The sequence below is a fragment of the Ictalurus furcatus genome, chromosome 4, assembly GCF_023375685.1.
Source record: "Ictalurus furcatus strain D&B chromosome 4, Billie_1.0, whole genome shotgun sequence".
NCBI lineage: Eukaryota > Metazoa > Chordata > Actinopteri > Siluriformes > Ictaluridae > Ictalurus > Ictalurus furcatus.
In genome coordinates, this window is record NC_071258.1 from 33,747,407 (window position 1) to 33,764,907 (window position 17,501).

The window sequence follows — 17,501 nt, forward strand, 5'->3', positions numbered from 1 at the left end:
TGACTGGCAGATAACCATGACGAACTATGAACATGCAAATGAGACCATGACGTCATCGACGGACCGTTTTGGAGCACGCACTAATGCGCACATACTTTCCCCTGAACAGAGCTGGAGATGTTACAACACTGGAAAGTGTGTTTGTGTAAAGAAATGAGTTGAGAGTGTGTGTAGTTGATGTGTGTATGAGTTTTATTGTAAGTTTCGGGTGAAGTGTTTCATCTCGAACATTGTAGCAAACAAAACCACATGAAAACACGCAGCTTTTTATTTCTCCTGCCATTCAGTAACTGGCTCTAGAAGTTTCCACTAAACGCGTAGAAATGTTGACCAAAACATTCTTTTATTTCTGATGAAGGACGAGAGACTTTACACTGTTAAAACGCACCTGTTTCAAGTCTTTAATAAGAGTTAAAAGCTTTAAAGTATCACTCACCGCTTTTCCCCCGCATGCAGGTCCGAATATAAATCACAACGCGAAGAAATTCAGCTTTTTAGTAGTATTTATTCATTTATTTCATTTTAAATAATATCCCCAAACCACTGCACCAGCCCTGCTGTTAGAACTTCTCCTACAGAGCGAGGTTTATTTTTCTCTGCACTGAGATATGAACGGAGCTCACTGCGACACCGTGTGGCCGCTATCAATAGTGCAGCTCGCAACAGGTGCACACGATTCATCTGCAAAACTTAATCAAGATGAACCCAACTAACACAACCTACAGAGACATTAATCTTAAGTGAAGGAATAGGCAACAACAACAATAATAATCATTAAAAGTGGAAGTATTCCGCTTAAAAATGTGAAAACGTCAAAGACAGAAAGTTGTTACTTTTAAATATATTATCAAAGCAAACTAAGCACACTTAGTTACCATGTAACATTTAAAAAATGTAGCTACATTTACTTCAACACTCTTTTTTTTTCTTCAAATTAGATAGACACGCCTCAATTTAAACCAGTCTTTGTTTACTCCGTCATACTGAACTATTTTACTGAGGTAGGTCCAGATATTCAAACACACATGAACAGCTCTAGAGCTAACTACATTTGTGTAGCATGAGAGGATGAACGTGATTGGAAATGATTGGATGCTAAACTGTGCTTGATGTAAAGCCTCACTGGATGGATGAGAGGGAAAGAGAAGAGAAAGAGAAGAATGTGTGAAACATAACATGTGTAGGCGCTCTCTCTGTCTCTCTCTCTTTGTATATATAAACCATGATGAGTTTGTGTGATTTTTCTGTAAAGGGCTGCTTTGGTCCTAAATGAGGACTGAAAGGCATCACGCCCGACTTGAACAGTTCTCCTGCCTAAGAGGCTATATATATATACACACACCAGATTAAAATTGCAGGATTGGAATTAGTCTTGCAGGGATTTTGGAATAAATTAACAGCCTCTGAGGCATATCTGTAATAACTGATCCTTTTTTTTTAATCCACCTGACTGCTTTGGAATCTACTTATCAGCCTTTTTTTTTTTTTACACAGGTATCAATGGCTAACAGCTTCCTAGACATATAGCAGTACTAACTTATATCATTTTTATCCATTTCAGTACAGTATAAATATATTATTAGGTTTATTATGATGATTATTAACGTATTTATCTTCCTGAGAGCATTTGATTCTTTCTTTTAGGTATTTTCCATTAGTTGACCACCTTAAAGGCATAAAATAATCAATAGCTAATAGCATCTCTTCTGTAAATACCACACTGTATTCTGATGTCTAAATAGATTCAGAAATAATAGGAAAAAAATGTTAAAAATCCAAATATTAGACCGATTTTCTTTGAGAATTCGCTGTGATTTAGGTTTTTGGCAGGAGGATAATGTAGCTGCTCAGTTTTTTTGTGCTGCAACACTGACCTCTAGTGGAAAAAAGTAGAATAACATGTAAACACTGCTGTGTTAAATACAAGCTCTGTATTTGTCAAATGTATATTAAGACACTTAATGACTTTTATTTCTCTGCTGAAATAGGGTATGCCACTGTATTCAGGAACACACAGTGCTCATATTATTATTCCAAATCGCCAAAAATCAACGGGGCACACGTTCCGTTAACCGATGCAACTAAAGGCTAATTACAGAGCACGGCGTGTATATGGAAACATCCTATAATGGCACCTTTTTTGTCTGTAACAAAACAAAGAAGCATGTGGACACCTGACTATCACACTCATATGTGCTTGTTGATCATCCCGTTCCAGATTTATCCCGCCTTTGCTGTTATAATGCGCTCCACTCTTCTGGGAAGGCTTTCCACTAGATTTTGGGGCGTGGCTGTGGGAATTTGTGTTCATTCAGCTACAAGAGCGTTTGTGAGGTTGAGGTCAGGTACTGAATTCGGGATGTCGAGGAGGCTCCGGTTCATCCTAAAGGTGTTCAGTAGGGTTGAGGTCAGGGCTCTGTGCAGGACACTCGAATTCTTCTACCTTCTTCCAACCTTCACACACCATGTTTCATGGAGCTCGCTTTGTGCACAGGGGCGTCATCATCCTGGAACAGTTTGGGTTTCTCAGTTGCAGTGAAGAGAAATTGTAATTTGTAGTTTGGAGAAGAAGCACATATACTGTAGTGCATATTACGGTACAGTGAATTTCTTTTCTTTGCGCATTCCAGCTTGTTAGGATCAGAGTGCAGGGTCAGCCATGATACACGACCTTTCAGCATGTCCTCCTCGTTCCCGTGCAGGATGCCGACCTTCACCAGCTCCTCCAGGTCAGCCAGGTGGTGCATGTCGGTCCATATCACACAGCAAATTATCACACGGACATCACCATGAAGATCCTGAGTCAGTCTAGGATATTGTTTCCTCCTGATGAAGAACTCAACACACACAAACACCTGGTTTGATGGGAAACAAATTAACTTTAACTTATTTTAACTTATTAAAATATAAATGAACAAATACAAACTTTCATTATAGCCGTATAACCTGATACCTAAATGTTGTTATGTACTTTAAAATGTATTTTACTTTTATGCTTAACATTTTATAGAAATGTTATTTTGAGAGCTTCATGCTTCAGCCACCAGGGGGAGCTGTTTTACTGCTAAATACACGACCTGACACACTCCTATATTTGTCTTTTCTATTACATTTCTATAGACCTCGAGTCTGTAAAAACGTGTTGTAATGGGAAACTTCCTGCTTTTATGATATTGTTGTGTCATTGCATCATTATGTTCAGGTCATAAAAGGAAGTGAAAAAAAGCACAGATAATGCAAAACAGGACAGAGGAAACACTTCCTGAGTAAACTGAGAATCGACTCAACAATAATTCATTACAGTTTTAAATGACTGGATGTATTTCGTAGACGATCCTGAGGAGGCAGAGGGTTTGGGGCCTTTTCCAACAGGGGGCGCTGTTTATGTTTCAAACTCTATTGTTTTAAATGAGTTACACAGGCAGAGATATAAACATGACACATCTACATTTATAAGAAATAAAGATACATAAGTAATACATCGTAACCTAGACGACGCTTTGAGCTACGCATCCCTCTACGCAAAAAAAAAAAGTTAAATAGAGGGATGGAAGTTAGGATATTGAATTTCACTCAACTTTTTATTAAATGGATATTTTTTTGATTGTTGTCTTGTTTCTTCTACACCTCCATTTTGTGAGAAACATCTGGGAAACATTTCTCCAGAAGCGAGACGCCAGTTTGAGGTAGCGATTAAATAACGCCGGATCGGTGATGAAGTTTATCCTGATGAGGTCAGCACTCCCTCTTCCACAGGTTAAGAGCAAACCGCTGGAAATGGATTTAATGTAAAAGAACATGACAAACAGATCTCTTTCACAGTTTGAAGAGTTCAAGAAGTGAAAAGTTTTGTGATAAATGAAAAAAAAAAAGAGTATATATTATTAAAAATGTGATTAGACACAAACCCGCTGCATTTCCTCCAGGAGCAGTAGAAAAGGATTCGAGACTGAAACTTCATGTTTATGCAGCAGATGCTCAAAAACATGAAGACGGAGAGTGAAGAAAAGCCGAGTCGTATATAAAACACGAGTCGGTCGAGCTTTCCCAACGTGTCTGATGACTCTCCCGACTCCACGGCTGAATATAAATAACTACAAAAGGCAGAAAGGCTCGGCTGTCAGGCACGAGCAAGGATAAGGGGAATCATCCAGAGATACACGGCGCAGAGCTACGAGCAGCGAGAGAGCAACACAGAGAGAGTTAAAGAGACGGATACAGAGCGAGGGAGAGAGACCGTGATGATGCTGTAGATAACACACAAGAAATGCTGGTTAATTCGGCTCCAGAAAGTTCTGGTGTCGTGCTGTTATAGTGGAATAATCCGTGATACTGAGATGTAATGAAGCTGAGTTACTGCTACAACACTGTGGCGTTTTATTCTTTTTATACCACAACAATTTTCAATGATTTTTTTTTTTAAGAACAACGCACTTTTTATCCATTTTTGGTTACATTTAATTTTGCGGAGGAGTTATTCCCTCACTAGGCTCCTCTGACGTTAATAAGGCCAAAAAAATATTTAAAAAATACTGTATGTCATGTTACCGTCCAAGAACATCCTCCATCCTGAAGATATCAGTAAGTCACAGCTTTACCTCTGACTGTTACTAATCACTAAAACTGGAGACTCCTTCCATAAATGTTAATAAACATCTTCTTAGTCTTGATTCTCCTTAAACCCAACCAGAATCCAGAATTCTCAATAAACATTCTCAATAAACACAGTCGCATAACCGAAACAGTTCATGAATCATTTTTAATAGAATCAAAACCTCTCGGCCGTGTGCGATTAGTGAGTGAAACATTCGCATTTGGCCAAAAGAAACACACCGGCACAGATCAGAAGCAAACTTCATAAAAAAGTCAAAAATAAATAAATAAATAAAAAAGTAGGTCCGAGCCACTTCTAGCCACTTCCATGCTTTAAAGTAAGTAAGTAAGTAAGTAAGTAAATTGTATTTCCACAGCACATTTAAACACACCAAAAGCTGACCAAAGTGCTGAACAGAATAAAACAGAATAAAACCAAATCGAGACTGGTGATAGACAATAGTAAAAAATGAGATTAAATCACCTGGGAGAAGAGATACGCTTTCAGCCTCTTTTTAAAAACGATAATAGGTGCAAAGGAGGATATCCAGTGGCGATTTATTCCATAAACGAGGGGCGGTGACCGAAAAAGCTCCACCACCCCCCGCTTAGTTTTTAAACGGGATCGATGGACATAAAAAAGTAATAGTGCCAAATGTCCTCAAGGCAAAATAGCATGTTGAATTGCATAAATTGAATAAAAACACTGACAGGTATGCGTTATAGCTGACACCTAGATGAACACATTACAGTGGGTTATATGACTGTAAGTCATTCCCTTCAAATGCTATTGAAGTTAGAAACGTGTATAACAATGTCGTAGGTAACTTTAGAGACGGTCCCTTAATTTCCGCATATCCGCAAATACGTCACTCCAAGTTTATGCCAGTCCGCTAGGTTCATCTTCTCTTGTGGCGTGTCTGCACAATCCCACCACTAGGGGGCCGGCCCAGAGTAACGTGTTACAATAGTATCGGCAATCCATCGCTCTTCCTGTGAGACCCGGATGTAAAGATTTGAATTTCAAGACCTGGATTTTTGCAGCCTGAATTTGTGAGGTTGAAAAATAATGTGTTGAAATATTACCTGATGAATAATGAAGATGGTATTTTTAACACCTGAATATTTTAGAACTGTATTTTAGGAAGGTGAAAACGTGTGCATTGAATTTTGAATGCTGGAATTTTGTTTTCAATCAAAATATACAAACCCAATGAATCGCAGAGGAAACTAATTCAAGCATTGGTATTGCTGTGTTGTTTTTTTTCCGATTAGTGTCAAATCGCTGGGCAGAAAAATTCGAGTATTGTTATCGTGATATGTTTTAAATTCGATTTATGTAATTCAACATGCCGTTTTGCCCTGAGGAAATTTGGCACTATTATACTTCCATACAAAAGAAACCTGTCTGAAGATCTTAAAAATCTTCTGCATGAATGTGGTGTAAGAAGATCGTTGAGATACGAAAGTCGTCTTTTATTTTCCTGTGTTCACGTTGAGGTGAAGCTGATCAAACGCCCGAGTGCCTCTGAGAGCTGGGAAACATCAGACAGGATCAAGATCAGACGTAGCCTCATTTCACTCGGCCGTACTGACAGAAAAAAAACAGATTGGACTTTTTTATTTGGTCTATCAAATTATTTTATATCCTAGTGCTGCACCTACGTGTTAGCGTACGTCGTTTCAGAGCTGAAAAGAAACTCTTGGCGGTAATGTCATGAGCTCTGCACATGAGGTTCTTCACGGGAGAGGAGCAGACAGGATGACAGAAGACAGGAGAACAGAGGACGGCTTGTTATGCCGCAGGTCTCAGCAGGGACGTGCGATGTAACGCGTACGAGAACGTTCAAGCTGCGAAGGGGAAAAAAGTGTCTTTGTAAATGACGGGCCTTTCTCAGGGCCCGAGCTGCATGGAGGCTGAGAGCGGAATTGAAACTTGATTCTGTCCTGGGAGCTTGCGGCGGGATGCTACCGGAACACGGTCTCCTCTGCCAGGCCGCATGCTGAGATACACACCCGCGTTATAGATTTTGACTGAACGTCCGCTGAGAGATGAAGGAAAAACTCAAAAGGAGGAGAAGGAGGAGGAGGAGACAATTCTCATATGGGCTCATTTTTCACATCACCTAATGACACGAAGAGACAAAACTAACACCGCGTTTCCTGACACCCCGGTAGTGTCAGTGTTCACCAGGAGCGGCGTTCTCAACCTCCTCCTCCTCCTCCACACTGACCACTGATGAAACGCAGTTAATGAAGAAAATGAGGCATTGCTGTTTTCTTCTCGTGACGTTTTCTATAAATAGACACGTATATAACATTTATGGAAGGGATCTCCGTCTTTTTCGGTCTCCGGTCCGACGCTTTTAAAGCTGTAACTTGTAAGCCGTAAGAGTTTTTCCTCTGCAGTCGTCTGATTAAGACAGATACGGAGTTGGAGGTACTGTGCTACATTAAAGCTCTCAAAGTAGGGTGCTCAGACTGAAAGAAACCTGAAACTTGAGTGAAGTGTGAGTGTGAAAGAAACAATTGAAGATCTGGACACCTAATTAGAAGGCTAGTGTGTGGTTTTGGATATGTCCAAAAACTTTCAGATGAACGCTCAAAAAGAAAGAAAAGAAAAAGCAAAACAAAACAGAGAGTGCACGTGATTTCCAACGACGCAGACGTAACCGAAAACACCTGTAGCATCTGGGGATAAAACATTATCACGTTGTCATTTTCACTTTGTTAAATATCCGACAGCTCGAAGAGCCGAGCCGTGAGCTCTTAAATTATCTCCAGACGTGTAGGGTTTATTTTTAGCTTTCTCTAAAGCCTGTGATGGAGGAAATGTGAGACTCTTTTACACCGTTAACACAGGAACAAAAAAAAAGTTACTCAGTGCATAAAAAACGACAAAAAACACAAACGCACAACACCGGAGCTGTTTCTATTCCAACGTTTATGTGTGTGAACATCACTTATAATGACTCAAACGGTGTCTTTATTTGCTATGTGATTAGTGAAGAACATATAGTTAATTTCATTTGATATGTATTAATTAATGTGGGCCCTTAGTGGTTAGCGCATTCGCCTCACACCGCCAGGGTCGGGGGTTCGATTCCCACCGCTGCCCTGTGTCTGTGGAGTTTGCATGTTCTCCCGGTGCTGCGGGGGTTTCGTCAGGGTACTCCGGTTTCCTCCCCCAGTCCAAAGACACTGACATGTCCAATGTGTTCATAGGTTGTGAATGGGTGTGTGAATGTGCATGTGATTGTACTCTGTGATGGATTGGCACCCTGTCCAGGGTGTACCCCGCCTTGTGCCCCGTGATCACTGGGATAGTCTCCAGGTTTCCTGCAACCCTGAAGGATAAGCGGTATAGAAAATGCATGGATGTATTAATTAATGTATGACATTTAGCTTTTTTTTAACACATCAGCGCCCATTCTGTACGCATTTCCGCTGCTATTGTACTTACAGTGCCTTCCAAAATGACTGGCACCTTCATTAAGATAAGACCTCATTTCAGACCGCATGAGACTGAAGTGATAATTGCAAAACAACCACTGTGTATTTTTCTTACCCATTTCTGTGTCACGTTTGAAAATATGTATCGCACATCATCTTGTTGAAAGCTATCTATGATCAAGCTTGAACCTCCTGGCAGAGGCAACCAGCTTTTGGGGAGGAAACATCCTGGTACCATCACTGTTCACAAGAGCCACAAACAGGTTTCGGTCCACTACGTGTCCACTGTGAATTCTTCACCCGAAATTTCGCACCCATTTATTTCTAACAGGGAAGCGAAACGACGCACGAGCGAATTGTGGGATAGCGAGCAGCGAGAAAGTTTGCGTCCATTCGCGTTGTACTTCCTACATACCGTATAAGGACAACTTGGATGAATTAAATTTATGCAAATGCAAAACTGCTACAACCTTCTTCTTTCTCCAGTGCTTGTTGCGGCTCATTTTGACCTTAGCACCTTTATGGAAATGATGGAACCTTTAGTGTCATTGGATGCCACTGTAAATAAATAAAGTATAAACTTCATGCCTATCATACATCACAGGGAGGGAGGGATGGAGAGATGGAGGAATTGAAGGATGCAGGGAAGGAGAGATGGAGGGATGTAGGGAAGAAGGGATGGAGGACTGTAGGGAAGGAGGAATGTAGGGAAGGAGGGAAGAAGGGGAGGAGGGATGGAGGGAAGGTGTGGGCTGAGTGCAGCTGTAATGTTGGAGCGAGAGTAATGCAGAGAGCAGCCAGCCGGGCACGCAACCCATTACTCTGACACAGAGAGGAAATGAAAGAGGGAGAGAGGGAGAGAAAGAACGAGAGTCCTGTCGTGGAAAGCTTCTGCAGAATTATCTGGGGAGAGGCTGCTCGTGTCCGTGTGCTTGTTGACGTCTTCTGGGCTCGGTCTCGGGTAGAACAGAGCGTCTCGGCTCCAAATTAGCAGCGTGGGAAATACGTGCGAGGCGGTTTAGATAGTCAGATACGCTCGGAAAGCTTTATGTGTTGACATCTGAGACGCCCGGGTAAAGCGTTGTTTACACAGCGTGTTCAGAAACTTCGCTCAGGCTCTGCGCTGGCCACCCAACTTCATTTCTCCCCTCAGCGCAAACACGTTTTATAGAACACGACCAGCATCAAAGCAGCAGAACACGCTAAAGCTTTATTCGAATACTTCATTTGCATATCTTTTGTGTGCTGATGAGACGGAGTTCATCAGAAAAAAGACGCCGACACGCAGTAAGACTCACCATCCCTGATTAAAGACGTTCCGCTCGCCAAGAAAGCAAGCCGAGCCGTCTACGTTTCGACTTTTTATCAAAGTCTCACAAAAAGAAAAAAAACGAGCGTGACAAGTTTCCTAATCCGATTCCCGAACATCTTCTGACGTGGTTAATTGGAATTTAAAGCACAGCTGGATCATCGTTTCAAATTACAGGCTAAATCCAAGAGAAGAAGATGAGGTAGTTAAGCAACTCCTTAGTGACAGGGCTCCTGAGTTCCTGAAGGCTATTGATATTATTGGGATGTCTTGACTATCATGACTTTTCAACATTGTGTGGAGGTTGTGTGGGGTGGTGGTCCCTATTTTTAAAAAGGGGCGCCGGAGGGTGTGTTCCAACTTTAGGGGTATCACACTCCCTGGGAAAATCTATGCCAGGATACTGGAGAGGAGGGTCCAGACATTAATCAAACCTCGGATTCAGAAGGAGCATTGTGGATTCCGTCCTAGCTGTGAAACAATGGACCAGCTCTTTACCCTTAAAAAGATCATGGAAGGTTCATGGGAGTTTGCCCAAACAGTCTACATGTGTTTTGTGGATTTGGAAAAGGCTTATGACCGTGTCCTTCATGTGATCCTGTGGAGGGTGCTTAGGGAGTATGGGGTACTATACCTGTTATTACGGGTCATTAGAACCCTGTACAACCGGAGCAAGAGTCTGGTCTGTATTACCAACATGTTCCCGGTGCACGTTGGGCTCCACCGGGGCTGTCCTTTGTCTCCAATTTTGTTTATGAGTTTCATGGACAGAATTTCTAAGTACATCCAAGGGATGGAGGGGGTCTGGTTTGGTGACCTCAAGATCACATCTCTGTTATTTACAGGCAGTGTGGTCCTGTTGGCTTCATCGAGCAGTGACATCCAGCGTGCTCTGGGGCAGTTTGTAGCTGAGAGTGATGCGTCCGGGATGAGGGTCAGCACCTCCAAATCTGAGGCCATGGTTCTCAGTCAGAAAAGTTTGAGTTGTTCCCTTCAGGCTGGAAATGAGATACTGCCTCAAGCAGAGGAATTTAAGTATCTCTGGGTCTTGTTCACGAGTGAGGGTAGAGTGGCGAGGGATATTGATAGACGGATTGGTGCAGCATCAGCAGTTATGTGGACGTTGTACCAGTCCATCGTGGTGAAGAGAGAATTGAGCCGAAAGCCGAAGATGTCAATGTACTGGTCAGTTTATGTCCCAACCCTCATCTATGGTCACAAGCTTTGGGTACTGACCGAAAGAATGAGGTTGCGGATAAAAGCAGTGGAAATTAGCTTCCTTTGCAGGGTGTCTGGGCTCACCCTTACAGATAAGGTGAGGAGCTCAGACGTTTGGAGGGAACTCAATGTAGAGTCGCTAGCTGGGATGCCTCCTGCATACCTCCCTGGGGAGGTGTTTCGGCATGTCCAATGGGGAGAAGACCCATTACTCTTTATTACTCATAGTGGATTATCCTCTGTAAAAATATAGCGATTATAATGATGCATGATTGTGGTGATGCAAAATGTTTTCAAGGACTATTGAGAGAGATGATAAAAGCTACTGACACTGTGGCTCAAAGCTTCTTATATCAAAAGGACTGGTACGTAAAAAACAATTCATCCTTTTAAAATAAATAATTGTGTAAATAATTGTGTAATTCACAAATTACCTCAGATTCTGATCAAAGTTGGTCACCTATCAATAAGGTTAATACATCGAATCGTATCGCGTCAGACTCAGTGGTATCGTCAAATATCAAAAGGTGTGCATAATAATCATTCTTCCACATCTCCAATATTAAATAAAAGATGATCAAAAACACATTCTGTAAGACATTACGGCTTTATTAGAAAGTTTCATTTCCGTGTCTTTTAGTGTGATAATGAAACCATGTTCATTAGATTGCATTAAAAATGAGTAATCAGGATCCCGGATTTAAGAACTTCTGCTTCTTCACATGAAACGCCAGCGAGAGCCGAGCGATTCATCTTCAATCAAAGCCTCAGGAATGTTCTCATCCAATTCTGTCTCATAGATCTACTGATTTACTGAACTGCAGTTTAATTTCGAGAGATTATGGCCATTTCATCTTCTGAATCTGTCCGACATCAAAGAAAAGACCCGCAGAAGATCTGTATCTTCAGAAGCGACCCACAGAAGCGTCGTTGTGTGAAGATAACTGATGAAATAGAAAGCACTTATCAGATTAATTTATTAGTCTCACAGAAGTCTTCTGAATTACTTTCTAAACTCTTCACACTGCTCTGTTACAGATAATTCATTCATTAATTAAAACTTGTCAGCTGTCCAGGAAACAGGAGGAATGTTGTTTATTTAATGTTGTATCAAAACCTCTCAGGAAAAAGACTGAAAATAAAAAAAACGTGTACAATGTCGGACAAGTGCAGTGCTGCGATGTGAGAAAAAAAAATGGTCTGGGTTACGCATGTAACCGTGTTCCCTGAGAAGGGAACGAGACTTTGCGTTAGCTGAACGCTGTGGGAAGCGCCCTCGCGTGTGACCGGTATTTGAAGCTTGTGTAACATCATGCCTATTTATAGGCCTGCCGGGATCAGGTGACGTGGCAGTTAAGCACGTCGTGTGATATATAAATGACACATGTGAACCGCGCCATCAGCCTCTATTATCTGAAGCGAAGTCGCAATTCACAGGCATGCCCCGGTATGACAAATCTACGCAACGTCTCGTTCCCTTCTCAGGGAACAGGGAATGTTTAACCCAAACGTTCCCTTTCAAATGGAACTTCACATTGCGTTAGCTGAACGCGGTGGGAACGAGAATACCCACTCCGTCATACTGAGGGTAGAGCCTGTTCAAAATGACCCGAGCCCGAGGGTCACTGCAAAACACTCGAGCCCAGACCGGAATGTATGTCCAGGCTGTAAAATCGAGTGAATGCGTGCGGCGTAGACCACCCTGCCACAGCACACACATCCTGTAAGGATACTCATTTGGACAAAGCCTTCGAGGAGGTGACCCCCCTAGTGGAATGAGCCCTTATGCCCAGAGGCGTAGTGAAACCGTACGCCTCATAAGCGATAGAGATAGCTTCCACTATCCAATTAAAGATGCGTTGTTTCAACACAGCATGACCTCTGCTGTCGCCGCCAAAGCCGACCAGCAGCTGCTCTGACTTACGCCACTGGCCGGAGTGGTAGACGTAAGTACAGAGAGCCCTTACTGGACACAGTCGGTGCAATGTCTCTTGTTCCAGTGTGAGGAACGGAGGAGGGCAGAAAGCCTGCAATACTACAGGCTGGGCAGCAGATGTAGGCACTTTAGGAATATAATCGGGCCTAGGATACAGGAAGGCCTTGGCTAATCCAGGGGTAATGTCAAGGCAGAAAGGGGCAACAGAGAGCATGTAGATCTCCTACTCGCTTGAGAGATGTCAGGGCCAGCAGAAGAGCTACCTTTAGAGTCAGAAGCTTCTCAGAGGCTGACACTAAGGGCTTAAATGCGGCACCTGGCAGACCTTCCAGGACCGCAGAAAGGTCCCAGGAAGGTATGCGTGGCCTGCAGATGTGCCTCAGCCGCCTGACACCACGCATATCCTTCAAAGTTAGAGGATGTTGCCCCACAGAGGCTCCATCTATAGGGGTGTGGCTGGCTGAAATGGCAGCCATGTAGACCCTGATTGTAGGAGGAGCCAACCCCGCTGAGAAACATCCTTGTAAGAACTCCAGGACTGTAGCTATTGCGCAGTTCGGTGGGTCTAGCTGACGTTACTCACACCACGAGACAAAAAGTTGCCACTTGAGCGCATACAATTTCGTCATGGATGGCGTTCTAGCATTCTACATGGTCTCTACAAGCTCAGTTATGAGACCAGAATCTATGAGCTGGTGCCCCTCAGGGGCCAGACCCACAGTTTCCATATTTTCGGCCGAGGGTGATAAATCAGCCTTCCAGCTTGAGACAGTAGATCCCTGTGGATGGGAATCTCCGAAGGAGTGCCGTCTAGCAGGGATATTGTCTATGAGAACCATATTTGAGCTGGCCAATAAGGTGATTTAGCAGCAGACATAGACAGTCTTGGCGAACTCTCGCTAGAACTTGTGGGAGCAGAGTGATCGAGGCAAAAGCATATAGATGTGACCTCAGCCACATGTACACCATGGTGTCCAGCTCTAATTGTGTGGGATGAGTGAGGGCAAACCACAGCACATCCAAAACACATCCACTCCCGCTTGGCCAAACCTCCGCCATATGGACTCCCCCACTTGTGGATGGAGCCACCAACCCATAGGCCTCAGCCCCTGCATAAACAGGATGTCTGCCCCCACATTCCAGAATGTACATTGCACTCACTGACAAAACCTTCCCTCTGCCCATAGAAAAATTAATTGCACCTGCCTGAACAAGGGGCGCGAACATAGTCCTCCCTGGTGGTCGATATATGAGACCACCACTATGTTGTCTGTAAACAAATGGTGACCTCTCAATTAAGGAAGAAAGAATTTCAGTGCTAGAAATATGGCCCCCATTTCTAGGCAATTTATATGCCACTCCAGATGAGGGCCGCTCCAGAGACCGTGAGCTGGATAGCCGTCTAAGACCGCACTCCAGCCCATGAGGGAGGTGTCTGTCATTACCATCTTGCGCTAAGGAGACACCCCTAGAGTTTGACCCCAGGCTAGAAAACCCAGGACACTTCCAAATTCTCAGACCATGTAGGCATCGCCACGTGACACTGATTACTCTTCTCAGCCACCACTGAGGTCTCCTGTGTAATAGGCTAAATGGTATGATGATGGCTGCTGCTGCCATAAGCTCCAACAGTCTCTCATAGAGAATGGAGGGGATGCCAAGATCCAGGGAAAACCTCCTCAGGGAACGGGGTACATGTTCTATGGCCCCTTTGTCCAAGAGGTATCTAACTTCCTGCGCTAACGTCGGGCTCTGGTCTGTGCTGACTACTGTGGTGAGCACACCTCTGAACCGGGGGCTCGAGCTCTGAACTGGACCCGGTAACCCTTTTCTATGGTAGACAGAACCCATGAAGACACATTTGTCAGTAGTTTCCACGCTGTTAGATGGTCTTTTGTGACATCAACTTTTCTTGGCCTTCATGACCATTCTCAGATCAGGCCTAGTAGCAGGCTGTGACTGTGGCAGCCCGGTTCCCCTGGCTGTCTGCGGGGGTTGGCGGGCTGCCGTACTCGCCTTCTTTGCACTAGCGCTGGCCTGGGCTCCAATCGTGGATGCCCGGGTGAACTCAACACAACAGGGAAGGAACTGGCTGAATGCTGCCGTATGTTGAGCTCACACAGCAGGTCCGCTTGGTAGGCCTGCAACACTGCCATTGTCTGCAGTGACCCACAAGTGAGACTACTACTGCATAGGCCTTGCCCACCAATGCCAGGGTGGCCTTACATGGCTTGGATGGCAAAGCCGGCCCCCCTAAATTACCTGCCGTCGATGGAGAGAGGTAGCTCACAAGTGCCTCCTCCACCTTCAGCATAGCTAAATAACCATGCCGTTCATTCCCACAGTGGCCGAATAATCCGACATCGTGGGGTTATAAATATGGCTTATGCATGGTTTTCCCCCAGAAGCCTGATATTTTGTCATGCACTTCTGGAAGAAAGGGTAGTTTCTGCAGTGTGAGGGATTTACTTTCACTGGGGAGAAAAAGGCTCATCCAGCCTCAGTAATAACTTCAAGCAGCTGTTTATATGCTGCTCTCAGTTTTTGGCACATCCTTCTGGCTCCTCGGTGTCAGAGAGGAATTATTATTTTTTATTTTTGTGTGGTTTTTTTTTCGTTTTTTTTTTTTTGCAAAGCGAGCTCCAAAATCCAGTGGAGAGCCGGACCCGGAAGACAGAGCAAGAGATAGAGCAGCGCTCGTCTCCGGCTCCTCTTCCAGATCCATATGAGATCCCCCGGACCTGAGATGGCTAGCTGCCTCGGCAGTGGCCGGCCCAGCTCCGCGAGGCTCTGAAACCCAACTCGCTTCGGTTTCCGAGAAGAGAGCAAGTCGCGAGGGGAGCTGCCTAATGTAAGGCGTTCACAATGCGCATAGTCAGACCTCTTGAGGGCTGCCATGGCATGCTCCAACCCAAGACACTTCACACAGAAAGTGTGCACTAATCCCCATGATGAAATGGGAGCAAGGCGTAACACAATTCCTGAATTCTCTCACTCATATTTTTCTCTCTCACTCATTCTTTTTTTTTTCTTCTCTTTTTGTTAAAGGGATAGAAAAGTCCAGAGATTTTGAGAAAGATAGAGAGGAAATGAGGCGTCTTTTTGTTTTCGTTACACAAAAAACCGACATGCAGTCTTTCGCTGAAGATAATAAGGCTGACGGTGGGGTTCACAGGTGTCGTTTAATTGCCATGTCACCTGATCACGGCAGGCCTGTAAATAGGCATGATGTTACACAAGCTTCAGATACCAGTCACGCGCGAGGGCGCTTCCCACAGCGTTCATTTAACGCAACATGAAGTTTCCTTTGAAAGGGAACACAATCTTGTGATTATGAGAAAACATCTCGGCCCTACTTTTCTCACAATAACGAGCAGTTCTCTCGTAATAACGAGATGCTTTTCTTGTAGTAGTAGAATGTTTCTCACAATGAGATGCTTTTCTCCACAGAATAATAATAAGTTTTTGTTGTAAAAATGAGATGTTTTTTTTTTTTCCTCAGAATAACGAGATGCTGTTGTTTTTTTTCTTCCACTGCAGCACTTTACTTCTGTTTTGGAAACTCACTGGCTGATTCCTTCAAAGGATGCTTCACGGGAGATACTGCCACTGTCGGTGTTCAAGCCTCGCTGTATGAGACAGAGAGAGAGAGAGAGAGAGAGGGGGAGAGAGAGAGAGAGGGAGAGAGAGAGGGGGGGAGAGAGAGGGAGAGAGAGAGTGAGAGAGAGAGAGAGAGGGGGAGAGAGAGAGAGGGGGAGAGAGAGAGAGAGGGAGAGAGAGAGGGGGGGAGAGAGAGGGAGAGAGAGAGTGAGAGAGAGAGAGAGAGGGGGAGAGAGAGAGGGAGAGAGAGAGAGAGAGAGAGAGAGAGAGAGTAACAGAATGTGAGGAGGAGCACGAATGAGAGACTCTCAAGGCTACGTTCAAGTGCCTCATTATCCAAACCCATTATTGCTGTTGAAAACCCCTCAATTGAATCCAATCCGTCTGATCAGACGGAGAAAAGGAGCGTTCCCTCGTTCGTTCTGAGTGTGCGGGAGACGCCGGAGCCGGGACGTTGATGTTGATGGTGCAGAATGACGGTTTAGTGCTAAATTGGAGCTATTCATGTTAGAAAGCGTGGGAAATGTACGGCCTTGAGGCAGACAGAGATTTGTAGGTCACATCCATTCTGTCAAAGTGGACATCAATCTTCTCAACTAGCTTATTCTAGCGGGGTTTAGTGTGTGTGAGAGTGTGTGTGTGTGTGTGTGTTTTTTTTCCTTTAAGGAAGTACAGGAGAAACCATTTCACACAGGATATCCGGACAAAAACGTGCCTAGACTTTTAACAGTTGTACAGCAACACTAAGGAATAAAACACTGTCTTGAGCTATATCAACACATCTAATGTTGAAAAAATAAATCGTCTCATGCTATGACATGGACCTGAACGGCAAGCGGTTGCCATGGAAACATGTCTATTGCATTAATTCACTCCAAGCTACTTTCTACTTTGGTATTAAATTTGAGGTGAAAGCAGATGTACCTTCGTTTTTAATCCAAACAAACTGAACAACAGGTAAAATGCAAGACTCAATTACTCTCTGTTTCTCTGTTGCTGTTTTTTTAGGATTTTTTAGGATTAAGTGGCTTCATGATGATATAAAGATAATACTGTGGTGACTCTGACCTTATATGTATCGAATCTTGTTCTACTAAACAGAGGAATGAGAATGGTGGGATTTACCAGCGTGAGGAGGACGGAGGGTCTGGTCTTGGCCAGGATCTCGGCAATCTGTGGACACACATGAGGTTCACGTGAGGTTAATATTCAGTCAGAAGATTCTGAGATTTCACACATCACTTCTGGAGTCGGAGACACTGAAAGGACCTTCTCCGATTAAAGGTCAATCCGATGACGTCCGTCACTGTCTGTTCCTGCAGACCGCAAACATTTAAAAATGGCAAGCAATTAGGCAGAAATCCCAAATAACAGAGAGAGAGAGAGAGAGGG

At 43.8% G+C, this 17,501-nt stretch overlaps 1 protein-coding gene and 1 long non-coding RNA gene across 5 annotated transcripts in view; both read right to left on the reverse strand.

Moving 5' to 3' along the window:
- Positions 1–558, reverse strand: part of veph1 (ventricular zone expressed PH domain-containing 1) — a 91,807-nt gene extending 91,249 nt beyond the window's left edge. For all 4 annotated transcript variants that reach the window (XM_053623706.1, XM_053623704.1, XM_053623707.1 and 1 more), the window contains exon 1: positions 437–558. The gene's annotated coding sequence lies outside the window, so the exon portion shown is untranslated. The remainder of the gene's footprint in view (positions 1–436) is intronic.
- Positions 559–16,111: 15,553 nt separating this feature from the next.
- On the reverse strand, positions 16,112–17,501 carry LOC128607082 (uncharacterized). The gene is made up of 3 exons (XR_008385794.1): positions 17,379–17,501; positions 17,235–17,282; positions 16,112–16,138 (listed from the first exon to the last, which is right to left on the reverse strand). It is a non-coding gene; the product is annotated as an uncharacterized LOC128607082 (long non-coding RNA).